The sequence below is a fragment of the Cololabis saira genome, chromosome 9, assembly GCF_033807715.1.
Source record: "Cololabis saira isolate AMF1-May2022 chromosome 9, fColSai1.1, whole genome shotgun sequence".
NCBI lineage: Eukaryota > Metazoa > Chordata > Actinopteri > Beloniformes > Belonidae > Cololabis > Cololabis saira.
In genome coordinates this window covers 43,168,184-43,180,044 of record NC_084595.1, presented here as the reverse complement: position 1 = coordinate 43,180,044, position 11,861 = coordinate 43,168,184, and positions in this window count along the sequence as shown.

Genomic DNA, 11,861 nt, shown 5'->3' with positions numbered 1-11,861 from the left:
TTCCTTTTTTTTAATAAGAACGATGTTGGTCAGAGTCCAGAAGCCTCCCCTGCAGGAGGATCCTCCTGGTTCACGCCTTCTTTCCACCTGTGTCTCATGTCATCCGTCCAAAAGTCCAGTCACTCCTTTCCTCCTTCTGTCTGGGATCAATATTTGTCTCGTGCGCACCAAAACATTTCAACTCAAGTATTTCATTTCATAGAGCACGCATACACTGTATTAGCATCGCATGCCAGCACAACATGCGTATTAGGCCAAGTTGGGACATCTCGATCAATAAGGTTATCTCATCAGAACTTAGCTGCCTGTGCTAACTGAGCCCAGGCAGACGTGTCTCAGGTTGGTTTGCTAACTGGGGCCATGCACGTTGATCTGACCTCCCTCAGTTGCTTCAAACATCACAAAAGGTTCAGAAAACCTCAGAGAAACTAACCTTCTGATGAGAGACATCTAGATTCATCACTTAAATATCTCAATCCTGCTAACGTCAGCTGACTTCACTGCACTGGCAGATATCCACTTATCAACAGTATTTTTAGAAGAAAATCATTTCGACAGTTTTATGCTTCTACGGAAGAGTATTAGGGCCATGCAGGAGAAAAAATATTTGAGAGGGGAAGATTTTATTTTTATTGTGCACTTCGAGAAAAAAGTCGAAATGTCGAGAAAAAAGTCGAAATGTCGAGATTAATGTTGAAACTGACTTTTTTCTCAAAATTGTACTTCAACATTTTTCTCGACATTTAGACTTTTTTCTCGAAACTGTACTTCAACATTATTCTCGACATTTCAACTTTTTTCTCGAAACTGTACTTCAACATTATTCTCGACATTTCGACTTTTTTCTCAGCATTTCAACTTTTTTCTCCACATTTCGATTAATTTCTCGAAGTGCTTAATGAAAAAAAAATCTTCCTCTAAAATATTATTTTTATTTTTCCCCTGCCTGTCCCGAATACTCTTCCGTAATGCTTCAGATTGTGTTTAACGTCAAATCTTTCAAAAACAGATCACTGATTTGTTAGTTTTTTTTCCTCCGGGCGGCAGCGGCTCCCCCAGCCGTCCCTCCCCTCGCCTTCCCCGGCCTCGCGCCCCGCGGTCCCCCGCCGACCTCTCGGAGCTCCGCGCGTAACGGATCCGCGCCGAGCCGGGAAGGCTGCGCGCTTTTGTCCCGAGGGACTGAAGAGAGAAAATCCGGGAATAATAGCAGATTTGCAAATGTTTTTCTTTCCTTTTATTCAACACATTTGACTCACTGAAGGCTGGATTTCTCTTTTTTTTCTGTTCTTTTTCTTTCTTTTGAGGGAGAGTTTGGCTACAGCCGCCACGCACGCGGAGCGGAGCGGGAGTTTCTTAATGGCTTTTCGCGTCTGTGTTGGAGAAGGACACGCTTTAATGAGCTTTTCCCAACAAAAAGCTCTCATTGAGCGTGTCCCGGTGTCCTCTCCGCCTTTATGCGGCCAATAAGGAACCACTTTAGTCCCGAAAAAGACGACGGGAAGTCAGGAGGCGGGGGGAGCGGCAGGTGACTGGCACGCGTAAAGACAAGGACACAAGAGGAGGACGGGAGCGGAGGATGAGGCAGACGGAGGGAGAGAAAGGAGGAATGGATGGGAGGTGAAAGGAGAGCTGGTGGGAATGAGCCCAAATGGCGCACTAATATTGTTCCGCTAACGTGATTAGGCGGCGCTGCGGCCTCATTAGTATTCATGCGCGCGGACAGACGCAGCATGTGCGCGGCGGTAATCCGCCGTTAAAAAGCCTTTTAATGATCATCAGTAGCTGTGTCAGCTGCAGGAATCCACTGCTCCTCGGCCTCTGACAGCTCTTCATCTTCATCATCTGTTCGCAGATTCACATGTAGCTGAGGCCACTGGAGCAGCTGAAATTCAGGCCGCACCGAGGCCCCCAGGGGTCACCGGGGCCCCCAGAATGTGGACCCAACAGGTCCCACGACCCCACACCAAAACTACATGTCCTTTTAAAACTTTTTGTAATTTTTGAAAAAGAAATAATTTGGTCCTACTGCAACCAGTGTGAAATAGGAGTTGAGACTTTAAAAGGCGATGCATGAAGATGGTTCAGTCTTTCAAAAACAAGTTGGAATTTAATTTAAAAAAAACAGCAAATAGAGATAAACTTATGGCTAACGGAGCCAGCAGTGTAGCAGTGGAGAGGATGACTTACATGGAGAAGAAGGAAACCTGACTTAAAGGGAAAGTTTGGTTTTTTACAACCTGGACCTTATTTCTGGCATTTTTTATGGTCGTATACTCACCCAGGCAAGTTTGATGTCATTTGGAGTCCTTCGGAAGATATTAGGGGTTTTTTTGCGAGCGCATCCCAGACACAGCTCCGTGTACAGCTGGAGTTCACTACTGTTAGTTTACTGTTAGTTATTTGAAACATGTCTGAATATTTGTCAAATTCTGAGGTTGTGGACGACGACTTTGAATATGATGGACGTCCTTACCGTTTTGAGCCAGAGTTTACGGCTGAAGAGCTCACTGAACGGAGGACAGAGTGCGCGCACAGAGATGACGTCATGAGTTCAGAGGTCTTGTTTACAAACTGATTTATTTGTTACACACACAGCCCCGGATGTAGACAACAGGTCCTGGAAGCAGATCTAGTGATTCATAAAAGAAATGAACGAGTTTCGCGGCAATCATGTGTTATTTAGACGCTGCATTGTCTGTGTCCCGCTGTGCCCCGTTCACTATATGGAGAAGCGGCTCGCACAAAACCCCCTACTATCTTCCGAAGGACTCCAAATGACACCAAACTTGCCTGGGTGAGTATACAACCATAAAAAATGCCAGAAATAAGGTCCAGGTTGTAAAAAACCGAACTTTCCCTTTAAGTTGCAAATTTCTAAGAAAACTTTGAACCCACTAACCACCCAATCACATTCCACTCAGAATTCAGACCAGTTTCTGAAGGTTTTCAGGCTCTGAAGCAGCTTTTCTGTTGGCAGATACAGTCAACCAATCAATGGCTCAGCCCTTAATGATCGACAGTCATAATGTGGATTCATCTCTTTTGCCATTTAAGACCTTCAACGTAAGAAGATGGAACTTTTATGATCTTTTAATGTCAGCGTTCCATCTCACAACAGTTAAAAGGCATTCTGAGGACATGAACCACAGACAACATCTGCTCTTCAGTTTCAGTCACTGCCAAAGTTACAAGAACGCTGCAGTTCCTCTGCTGGTCACTAGGGCCTGGATGTGTCGAGGACTCGTCGGGCAGCACTCGTTTCAGATTTTGTTTCAGTCGTGAGGTGAAATACAGTATGAGGCCATTTGACAGATCTGATCAGGGTGAAGTAGTCGAGCAGCTTAAAAGTTTATAACTTCATGGATGTTTCTGGAACAGATGTTGGTTCGAAGGCTGCAGATGTTGCTCTAAAACCTCTGCCTATTATTCTGCGTTAATGCTCCATCACAGAGGAGGACATGAGCTTTGAGGACACCGTTTCAGCCCCAGACCATCACAGACTGGATTCTGGACTAACTCCTGGTAACTGTCTGAAAGATCCTCTTTGGTCCAGATGACAGAGCTGTGAGTAGAAACGCTCATCGGTAAGTTTCTGGACCTGCCTCTGTGTGGTGTCGGCGCGGGTCGTTAGCAAAGTTATCTCGTCCTCTGCTGTGCTAATGCAGATTTCTGCCTCTGTGATTCTTTCAGAAAATGTCACTATGGCTCCTTTTATCAGTTTAGTGCGTTAATTATATTAATTAATTACACTGCTAATTAAAGGTATAGTCTGTGATCGTATTCAAAAACATTTATTGTTCTACTGGGTGAAATGGTCCTTCCATCCTGAGAGTAGCCAGTGGATAATGTGTTCAGAAAAAGGAAAGAAAAACATCCGACCTCTCTGACAGCTTTAATCCTGTAAAAACTCTAACCAATCTGTTTTTTGCGTACCGAATGAAACGGATTGGTCAGAGGACCAGAGGCTTGGCAGGGGGGAAAGAATCAATCAGATGCCTTAATTTTAAGTCCCGCCCACGCCCCCCTTTGTCCCACTCGTCACGTCTCTCTGCTTCCAGCCTGCCTCTGCTTCCAGCTGCCTCCAGCCACTGTGTCCACTTCCCACGGGTCGTCCTCGGCTCAGAGTGTCCCCAGTGTAACCCCCCCCCCCCCCCCCCCCCCACTGGCAACCGCGGCCTGACATCGGAGGGCCCCCGCCGCTCCAGGCTTCACTGCCGGCTCGCGGTCGGGCGGTCACGTCGAATGTAACGGCTCGTCCTGCTAAAAAGGCTAAAAAAAGAAAGCCAAAGTGCGATTCTGCGGCGCAGGTTGTCCGCTACTGGGGGCCAGTATGGGGGCGTCTCCATCCCGGCGAAGGTGGACTGGCGGTGCGCTGCGGTGCTGTGCAAGCTCTGTTGCCACGGCTACGGCGTAGGGTACGCGGCGACGCGCACCATTCTGCGTTGGTGTAACGTGGAACCATAAATCAGCCTTCAGTGTGTGCTCTGTGTGCTGTTCTGAACACTTCTCTGTTGTCTCATTTTGCTGGGACGTCGGGTCCCTCCGCCGAGACACAACTTTTGCGGTATGCGTTCATTGTTGTGTCTAAAAATGATGCGCAGTGCCCACCCAATCAGAAACGGTACAGATATTCTGTGATATTTTTTTATATTTATAAAAAAATAAAGGATCCCCATAACTTTGATCGGGTGGGCAGGACACACGTTTAGGTGGGCACAGCCCCCCCACTGCCCCCCCCTAAAACCGGCCTCGCTTACAGGTGAATGAGACATGGGGTAGTTTTGTTGAAAATGTGCTGTCCAAAATGTCCTGGAAAACTCGACTCCTGCAAATGCGCGTTCCCCAAAGTTTGTGGGGGCGTGGCTTTGGAAGGAGCACTGACGGGAGGGGGAGGAGGGGGCGGGGCTTAGAGGAGGTGCCACTTTCAAATCTTGCTAGCTCTCCAACATCAAGGACTATACCTTTAACGCGTTATGAAAATCAACGCAATTAATTATGAGTGGCAAAATGCGCAAGCATTTTAAATTTGTCCCATTGAGGGACCCGTAGACCACTTGGCAGTAACAGGTCACTTCCCTCCTGCTGCTAGTCAAACTAACAAAGCAGTGACAGACCTGGATGCGACTCTTTGCTGGGGCCTTTGAACGGCAAGTTTATTTATAAAAAGAAAGAAGACGAGACTATCAACAAGAACGTGGTGATTTGTACATTTTGTAAAAAATAATTTTCCTATCAGTGGAGTTGCTCCAGCCTGAATTATCATTTAAACGCTAAACATGTCCGGACAAGTTCCACTGTAAACGTTACAGCTACTAGTACTTGAATTGCTGTATTGAGTCAGCTTTAGTTTTAATTTTGAATTGAGAGTCTGCTTAAGCGTCTATTTGAGACTCAGCCTTATTTTATTTCTGAATTTTATTTATTTAACTGTATTTGCATTGCATTTTTGAATAATGCACCTGGTCTAATTGGTTTGCTGACGTGCTTGAGCTTTTTCTTTTGAATTTCATTTATGAAACACACTTCACCAATAAAAATGTGAATTTCAAATCTTCTCTTCTTAGTGTATTCAATTGATTAGTCATGCACTGCCATTTTGCAATGTCCTAGAATTAAATTTTTTTATTTGGGGATCTTTAGCAGATATGAGATTAACATGCGATTAATTCGATTAATTAATTATAAATCCTGAAATTCATTAGATTAATTTTTTTAATGGGCTGACAGCACTATCTCTTATATCTCAGTTAGATAAGGCTACTTAGTGTAACTGTGTGGAGAAGTAATTTCTCAGGGATTGTATGGCTGTTAGGATCCTCCTGAGTCAGCATCTCGCTCATCCGCATGCAGAGTTTCAAAGTCCGCCTTTCCCTCGACCTTTCGACGTCTTGTGAAATGTATCTTAGGTCTATCAAATATTCTGGGTCACAAAACGCTCTATTTAGATAAAAATGTATTGAAATAAACACATTTCGCCGGAGCCTGGCCCCACACGTCTGCTCAGTTGCGTGTCATAACCGGAACCCCAACGCTCATCAGTGGCACTTTGCTTCACTCCAGGAGGACACATATGAACAGTAGAGACTGAGAACGCAGAGGTCCAGCCTCTCAGAGCATTAATGGGAACATGTCAGTTGTCTGCAGGCTTGTGGATCAGGCGGTGGGGCTGATGGAGGCAGCCAGACTCTTTACGGCCCCCGCTGGTCCCTGGGCTTCAGGGAAAATGTTTGGATTTGCTCCAGCTCCCCATTACGTGAATGTTTAATCAGGTCCACAGTTCAACTGTACTTACTGAGCTACTTCCTGTACTTTACAACCGCCAACACTCTGCTCCACACCACAACGCACACTCACACTGGCCTACGCGTCTCTGCGGGGACTCGCAGAGGCAGGAGGACTCATCCGGGGCCCCGAGAAAACCAGCCCTGAAACCAAAACAACCTGATCAAGTTTCCAAAATATTGTTCAGGCGACTTGATCATTTCTGGTCCCCCCACCCCCCACCCCCCACCGGCTATAAAACTGCTTTTATCTCATACACACGTCATTAAACTTCTTTATTCAAGTCAAACGGCTTTGGGATTGTTTGTGTCCTTGGTAGAACAAGTGTTAACAAGGTTTTGGTCGTCTGAGTGGATCTAAATTCACTTTTTATTTCCACTCTTCATCAGTTAGATTTTTTCTCCATCTCCCACTCCATCAGCACAGCACTTTCATTAAGAATAGTTGGAAAACCATGTTAACCCTTATGCTGTCTTCGGGTCAAGGAAGGAGGCAGGGAAGAAGGGAGGAAATTCAATTCAATTCAATTCAATTTTATTTATATAGCGTCTAATACAACAGAGTTGTCTCTAGACGCTTTCCAGAGATCCATACCCAGAACATGAGGAAAGAAGGAAGGAAGGAAGAATGAAAAGAAGGGAGGAAGGGAGAAAAGAAGGAAGGAAGGGAGAAAAGAAGGAAGGAAGGAAAGAAGGAAGGAAGGGAAAAAAGAAGGAAGGAAGGGAGGAAGGAAGGAAAGAAGGGAGAAAAGAAGGAAGGAAGGGAAAAAAGAAGGAAGGAAGGAAGGGAGAAAAGAAAGGAAGGGAAAAAAGAAGGAAGGAAGGGAGAAAAGAAGGAAGGAAGGGAAAAAAGAAGGAAGGAAGGGAGGGAGGAAAGAAGGAAGGAAGGGAAAAAAGAATGAAGGAAGGAAAGGAGAAAACAAGGAAAGAATGTACGAGAGGAGGAAAGAAGGAAAGGAGTAAAGAAGGAAGGAAGGGAGAAAAGAAGGAAGGAAAGAAGGGAGTAAAGAAGGAAGGAAGGGAAAAAAGAAAGAAAGGAGGAAGGAAGGGAGAAAAGAAGGAAGACAAGAGGAAGGGAGAAGGAAGGAGAGAGCAGAAGGAAAGAAGGAACAGGAGAATAAGGTCATTTTGACCCAAAGACAGTACAAGGGTTAAATATACATAAAAATAAAAGAAGACCGTTACACGGTATGAAGTATGAGTATGAAAACATACTGCATGTTTGAACCATCATAAGAAAAAGGTAGTTTTGAGCCTGAAGGCCGACTACATCTACAGTCTCAGAATAAAGATCCTCTGAGTAAAACTGTGAAGACTTGAAAACGTCTTTATCTACTGAAGATGATTTCATCAAAAGAATCTGAATCTGAATCTGTGTGCCAGGGACAGGGCCCATATTACACATGGGATGTCCGTCATCTTCAGGTCCTCAGTCAGTTAAGACAGACTGGATTCTCTATGGAATCTTGGGGTCGGGACACTTGCAGAAATCAGGTTCAGGTTCAGCTTAACATGGACAGAAGACAAACGTGATCGCGAAGCACCACAGTCTTCTCTGGAGGAAAACGGTCCTGTGGGCAGAGGATCCACATCTGAAACTCCTATAAGAAACCACAAACCTCTGTCCTCCAGAGCAGAGAATCCTGCTCATTCTCATCCCCCAGTTCATAATCCTGGCAAGTTTATTTGTGTAGCACAATTCAACACAAGGTAATTCAAAATGCTTTACATCAACATTAAAAGCGGCAAGACACAATTAAACAGTAAATAACAAATAAAATGAAATAAAATAATAAGAAAAGAGGTAAAATGATAAAAAGCACAAGTTGTTAAAAAGTAAGGGCAGTAGAGTACAGCAGGTTCATCTCATTCTTACAATGGCAAGAATTATGTTTCTATACGGTCAAAACGTACAAAGACCGGGTCAAATACAGTATTACAAAAGTAATCTGTAACAATTCGTACGGTGAATAAAACCAATTTGACAATTCCATGCCACAATCCCTGTTTCCAGGTCTTATTTCACACAACTGACGAGTATGGAGGCACATCCACGTCAGGTCGGACAGCTGGAACATCTGGAAAGGAAACATCAGCACTGAAAGGTTAAAAGATGTTTTAGAGCAACATCTGTTCCCATCAAGGCTACATCGTTTTTCAGGGAAGGTCCTCCATCTTTAAGTGAGACAATATTAATCCACAAACAAAACCTGCCAGGGACTGCAGATGTAAATTAGCCTGTATGGCTAAATCTGGCACATTTACATGATGGACTCAAGTGCTCATGTTAATTAATGTGCGTTTGTCCCTTTCTAAATAAACTAAATTAAACTGGGTCCATCACAGAAGAATGTCTTCATAGTAGAAGAGTCCAGGTAGCCCTTAATAAACCGGTAGTTTCTAGCCCTTTAATCTCTATTCTTGGTGTCATGAAGATTTTAATAGTTTTACTAAGAAGGAGATTAATATAATTGCTTTTTCCTCTCTTGTAGCTCGTAGACGTATTCTACTTCAATGGAAGGACCAAAAACCTCCATCTCCCAATTCTTGGTTGAAAGACCTGATGTCCTTTTTATATTTAGAGAAAATTAAATACGGTATTAGGGGTTGCTCTGATAAGTTTTCTCATATTTGGGAACCTATTCTTTCTCTTGTTAATTCTTTGGCATCCTTGGGAGATTAATTTAATTTGATTTAATTTAATTATAGGGAAGTATGATATTGCTAATCATTTCTATTTTATTTTTATTTAGGGTTCCTCTTATGTCTGTTTATTTTATTTTTTATTATTTTCTATTTTATTTCATTTCATTTTATTTTATTATTATTTTTGTCGTTGTTTTGTGTGTCCTGTATTTTATTTTATTACTTTATTTTTCCTATTATGGTCTTCAGTCAGTTTGATTGGCAATTGGTACTTACTTTGGGACTTCTTTATAATTATGTATTTTATAGTGTGTGTGTTTTGGGGGGTTTTTTATGTTAAGTTTTGTGGCTTTATTTATTTACTTTTTTTTGTGTGTGTGGTAAAATATAAAACGGGGTAATTTGTCGAATCCTTTTAAAAATGTTTATTGTGCAATATGCATTACATCGACTACCCAATAAAAAAACTGGACGGCCTGCAGTCCAGACCTTTCACCATCTGGAAACATCTGGAGCCCATCCTGTATCAGACGTTCCTCTGCCAAAACTCCATCAACAGGTCTCCTCAGACCCAGACATTGGACTGTTGTTGGCAGAGTTGGATACTAACGGGTTACATTTACTCCGTTACATTTACTTGAGTACGTTTTGGGAAATGTTGTACTTTTAGGAGTAGTTTTGAATCACTATACTTTTTACTTTTACTTGAGTAGATTTGTGAAGAAGAAACTGTTTCTCTTACTCCGCTACATTAGGCTACGTTGAGCTGTTACTTTTCTTGTATCCCTTTTATCCGCGTACGCGTCAATCTCATGACATCACTGAGTGATTCTTTGGGGAAAATGTTTGTTTTTGCATGTTTTGTCACATTTACACAGACTCAAACACACACAGAGTTTCTATGAGTTCATGTTTGTTCTAGTTCTGCCTGGTTAAAAAAGAAAAGTACAAAGGCTTGAAATTTTGTGCTACTTGTGCTTAATTTCTTAAGTTATTTAATTTATTTTATTATTAATTAAAGTACTTGAATTTACTTTAAAATTATTTTAATTTAAGCTATTTTTCATTTTTTATTAATTTTTATTTATTGTATTATTTTATTTATTTAATTTGCCTGAACATGATTATTTTGCACTTTTGTCTGTTTGAATGGTTGTGTTAAAAAAATAAATCAGACGTTACTCATCAGTTACTCAGTACTTGAGTAGTTTTTTCACCAAGTACTTTTTTACTTCTACTCAAGTAATTATTTGGATGACTACTTTTTACTTCTACTTGAGTCATATTATTCTGAAGTAACATAACTTTCACTTGAGTACAGTTTTTGGCTACTCTACCAGCTCTGGTTTTGGACAAAGAGGAGCTGCTACTCACAGGTAGACACCAGCCTTCACCTGCAGAACTAATAACGAGACACAAAACCGCAAAACTGACCAGGACCGAGACCAGCGGAACCAGCCTGACCATCGGTTCGTGGATAAACACCCATGAGTTCTCTGTTTTCCAGTCTTCTTCCTCTGGAAATGGACCGGAGGACCTTCATCTAATCTGTTCTGAGTGGCCCCATGTCCCGGGATCCATCTGTGGGCCCTGTAGGAGGAAGCTGAGGAGCACACTGTTGATCAGAGACACTTTATTGGTCCCCAGAGGTCCGGTGTGTGATTACAGTAGTACATGATGACATCACCGGCAGCGCCATCTGCTGCTCTGGGAACATGAATAAATGATTAATCCCACTTTTCATGTCTGAACATGAGAAGCTGCTGTGGTGGCAGCTCAGAGGCCCGACTGGGAGTCAGACTTATTTCATCTTTGACCACATGGGAGACAGAAAAAGTAGATGTTTCTTCAGCAGGAACTCTCAATCCATATTTTGATGTGGATAATTATGGCCTCAGATAAGGGAATAATGTCCATACTAGTTCTACTGGACCTCAGATAAGGGATTAGTGTCCATACTGGTTCTCCTGGACCTCAGATAAGGGATTAGTGTCCATACTGGTTCTACTGGACCTCAGATAAGGGATTAGTGTCCATACTGGTTCTACTGGACCTCAGTGCTGCTTTTGACACTGTAGATCAGCATTTTACTGCACAGGTTAGAGCATGTTGTTGGGATTAAAGGGACAGCTCTACGTTGGTTTAAATCATATCTATCTGACAGGTTCCAGTTTGTTCATGTACATGAGGTTTCTTCAGAACAGTCAAGGGTCTGTTATGGTGTTCCGCAGGGTTCAGTGCTAGGGCCAATCTTGTTCAGTTTATACATGCAGCCATTGGGAAGTATAATCCAGAATCACGGCATACACTTTCATTGTTATGCTGATGATACGCAGCTCTATTTGTCTATGAAGCCGGATGAAACAGAACCGTTAGTTAAACTTCAGGCATGTCTTAGGGACATCAAGGACCGGATGTCCAGAAATTTCTTGCTTCTAAATTCAGATAAAACAGAGGTTATCATTCTTGGTCCAGAGCATCTTAGGAAGGGATTAGATGGTGTTGCAATGTCTTCCAGTGCAACTGTGAGAAACCTTGGTGTTGTTTTCGATCAGGATTTGTCGTTTAAACCATATATTAATCAGGTTTGCAAAACAGAATTTTTCCATCTCCGTAATAACAGAAAGATCATGAACATCCTCTCCCACAGTGATGCTAATTCACTGTATCTTCTAGTTTGTATCTTCTAGACTAGATTACTGCAATGTGTGGTGAAATATAGGGAGGGGCGGCACTGGTTGCCAATGTGACGTCCGAGCTAGATAAAATCGGCCAGAGCTACCTCCCAGGAAAAGTGTGGTGTTACCAGCACACCCTCTGCCCCGGATGATGCGGCTCCTAAAACGGAGTTACATCACAGTGTAAGTGGCACTGTGGATGGACGGTTGCTCTTCAATGGTGCCTTTCCAACATGGCACTGTTTGGCAGAAACAT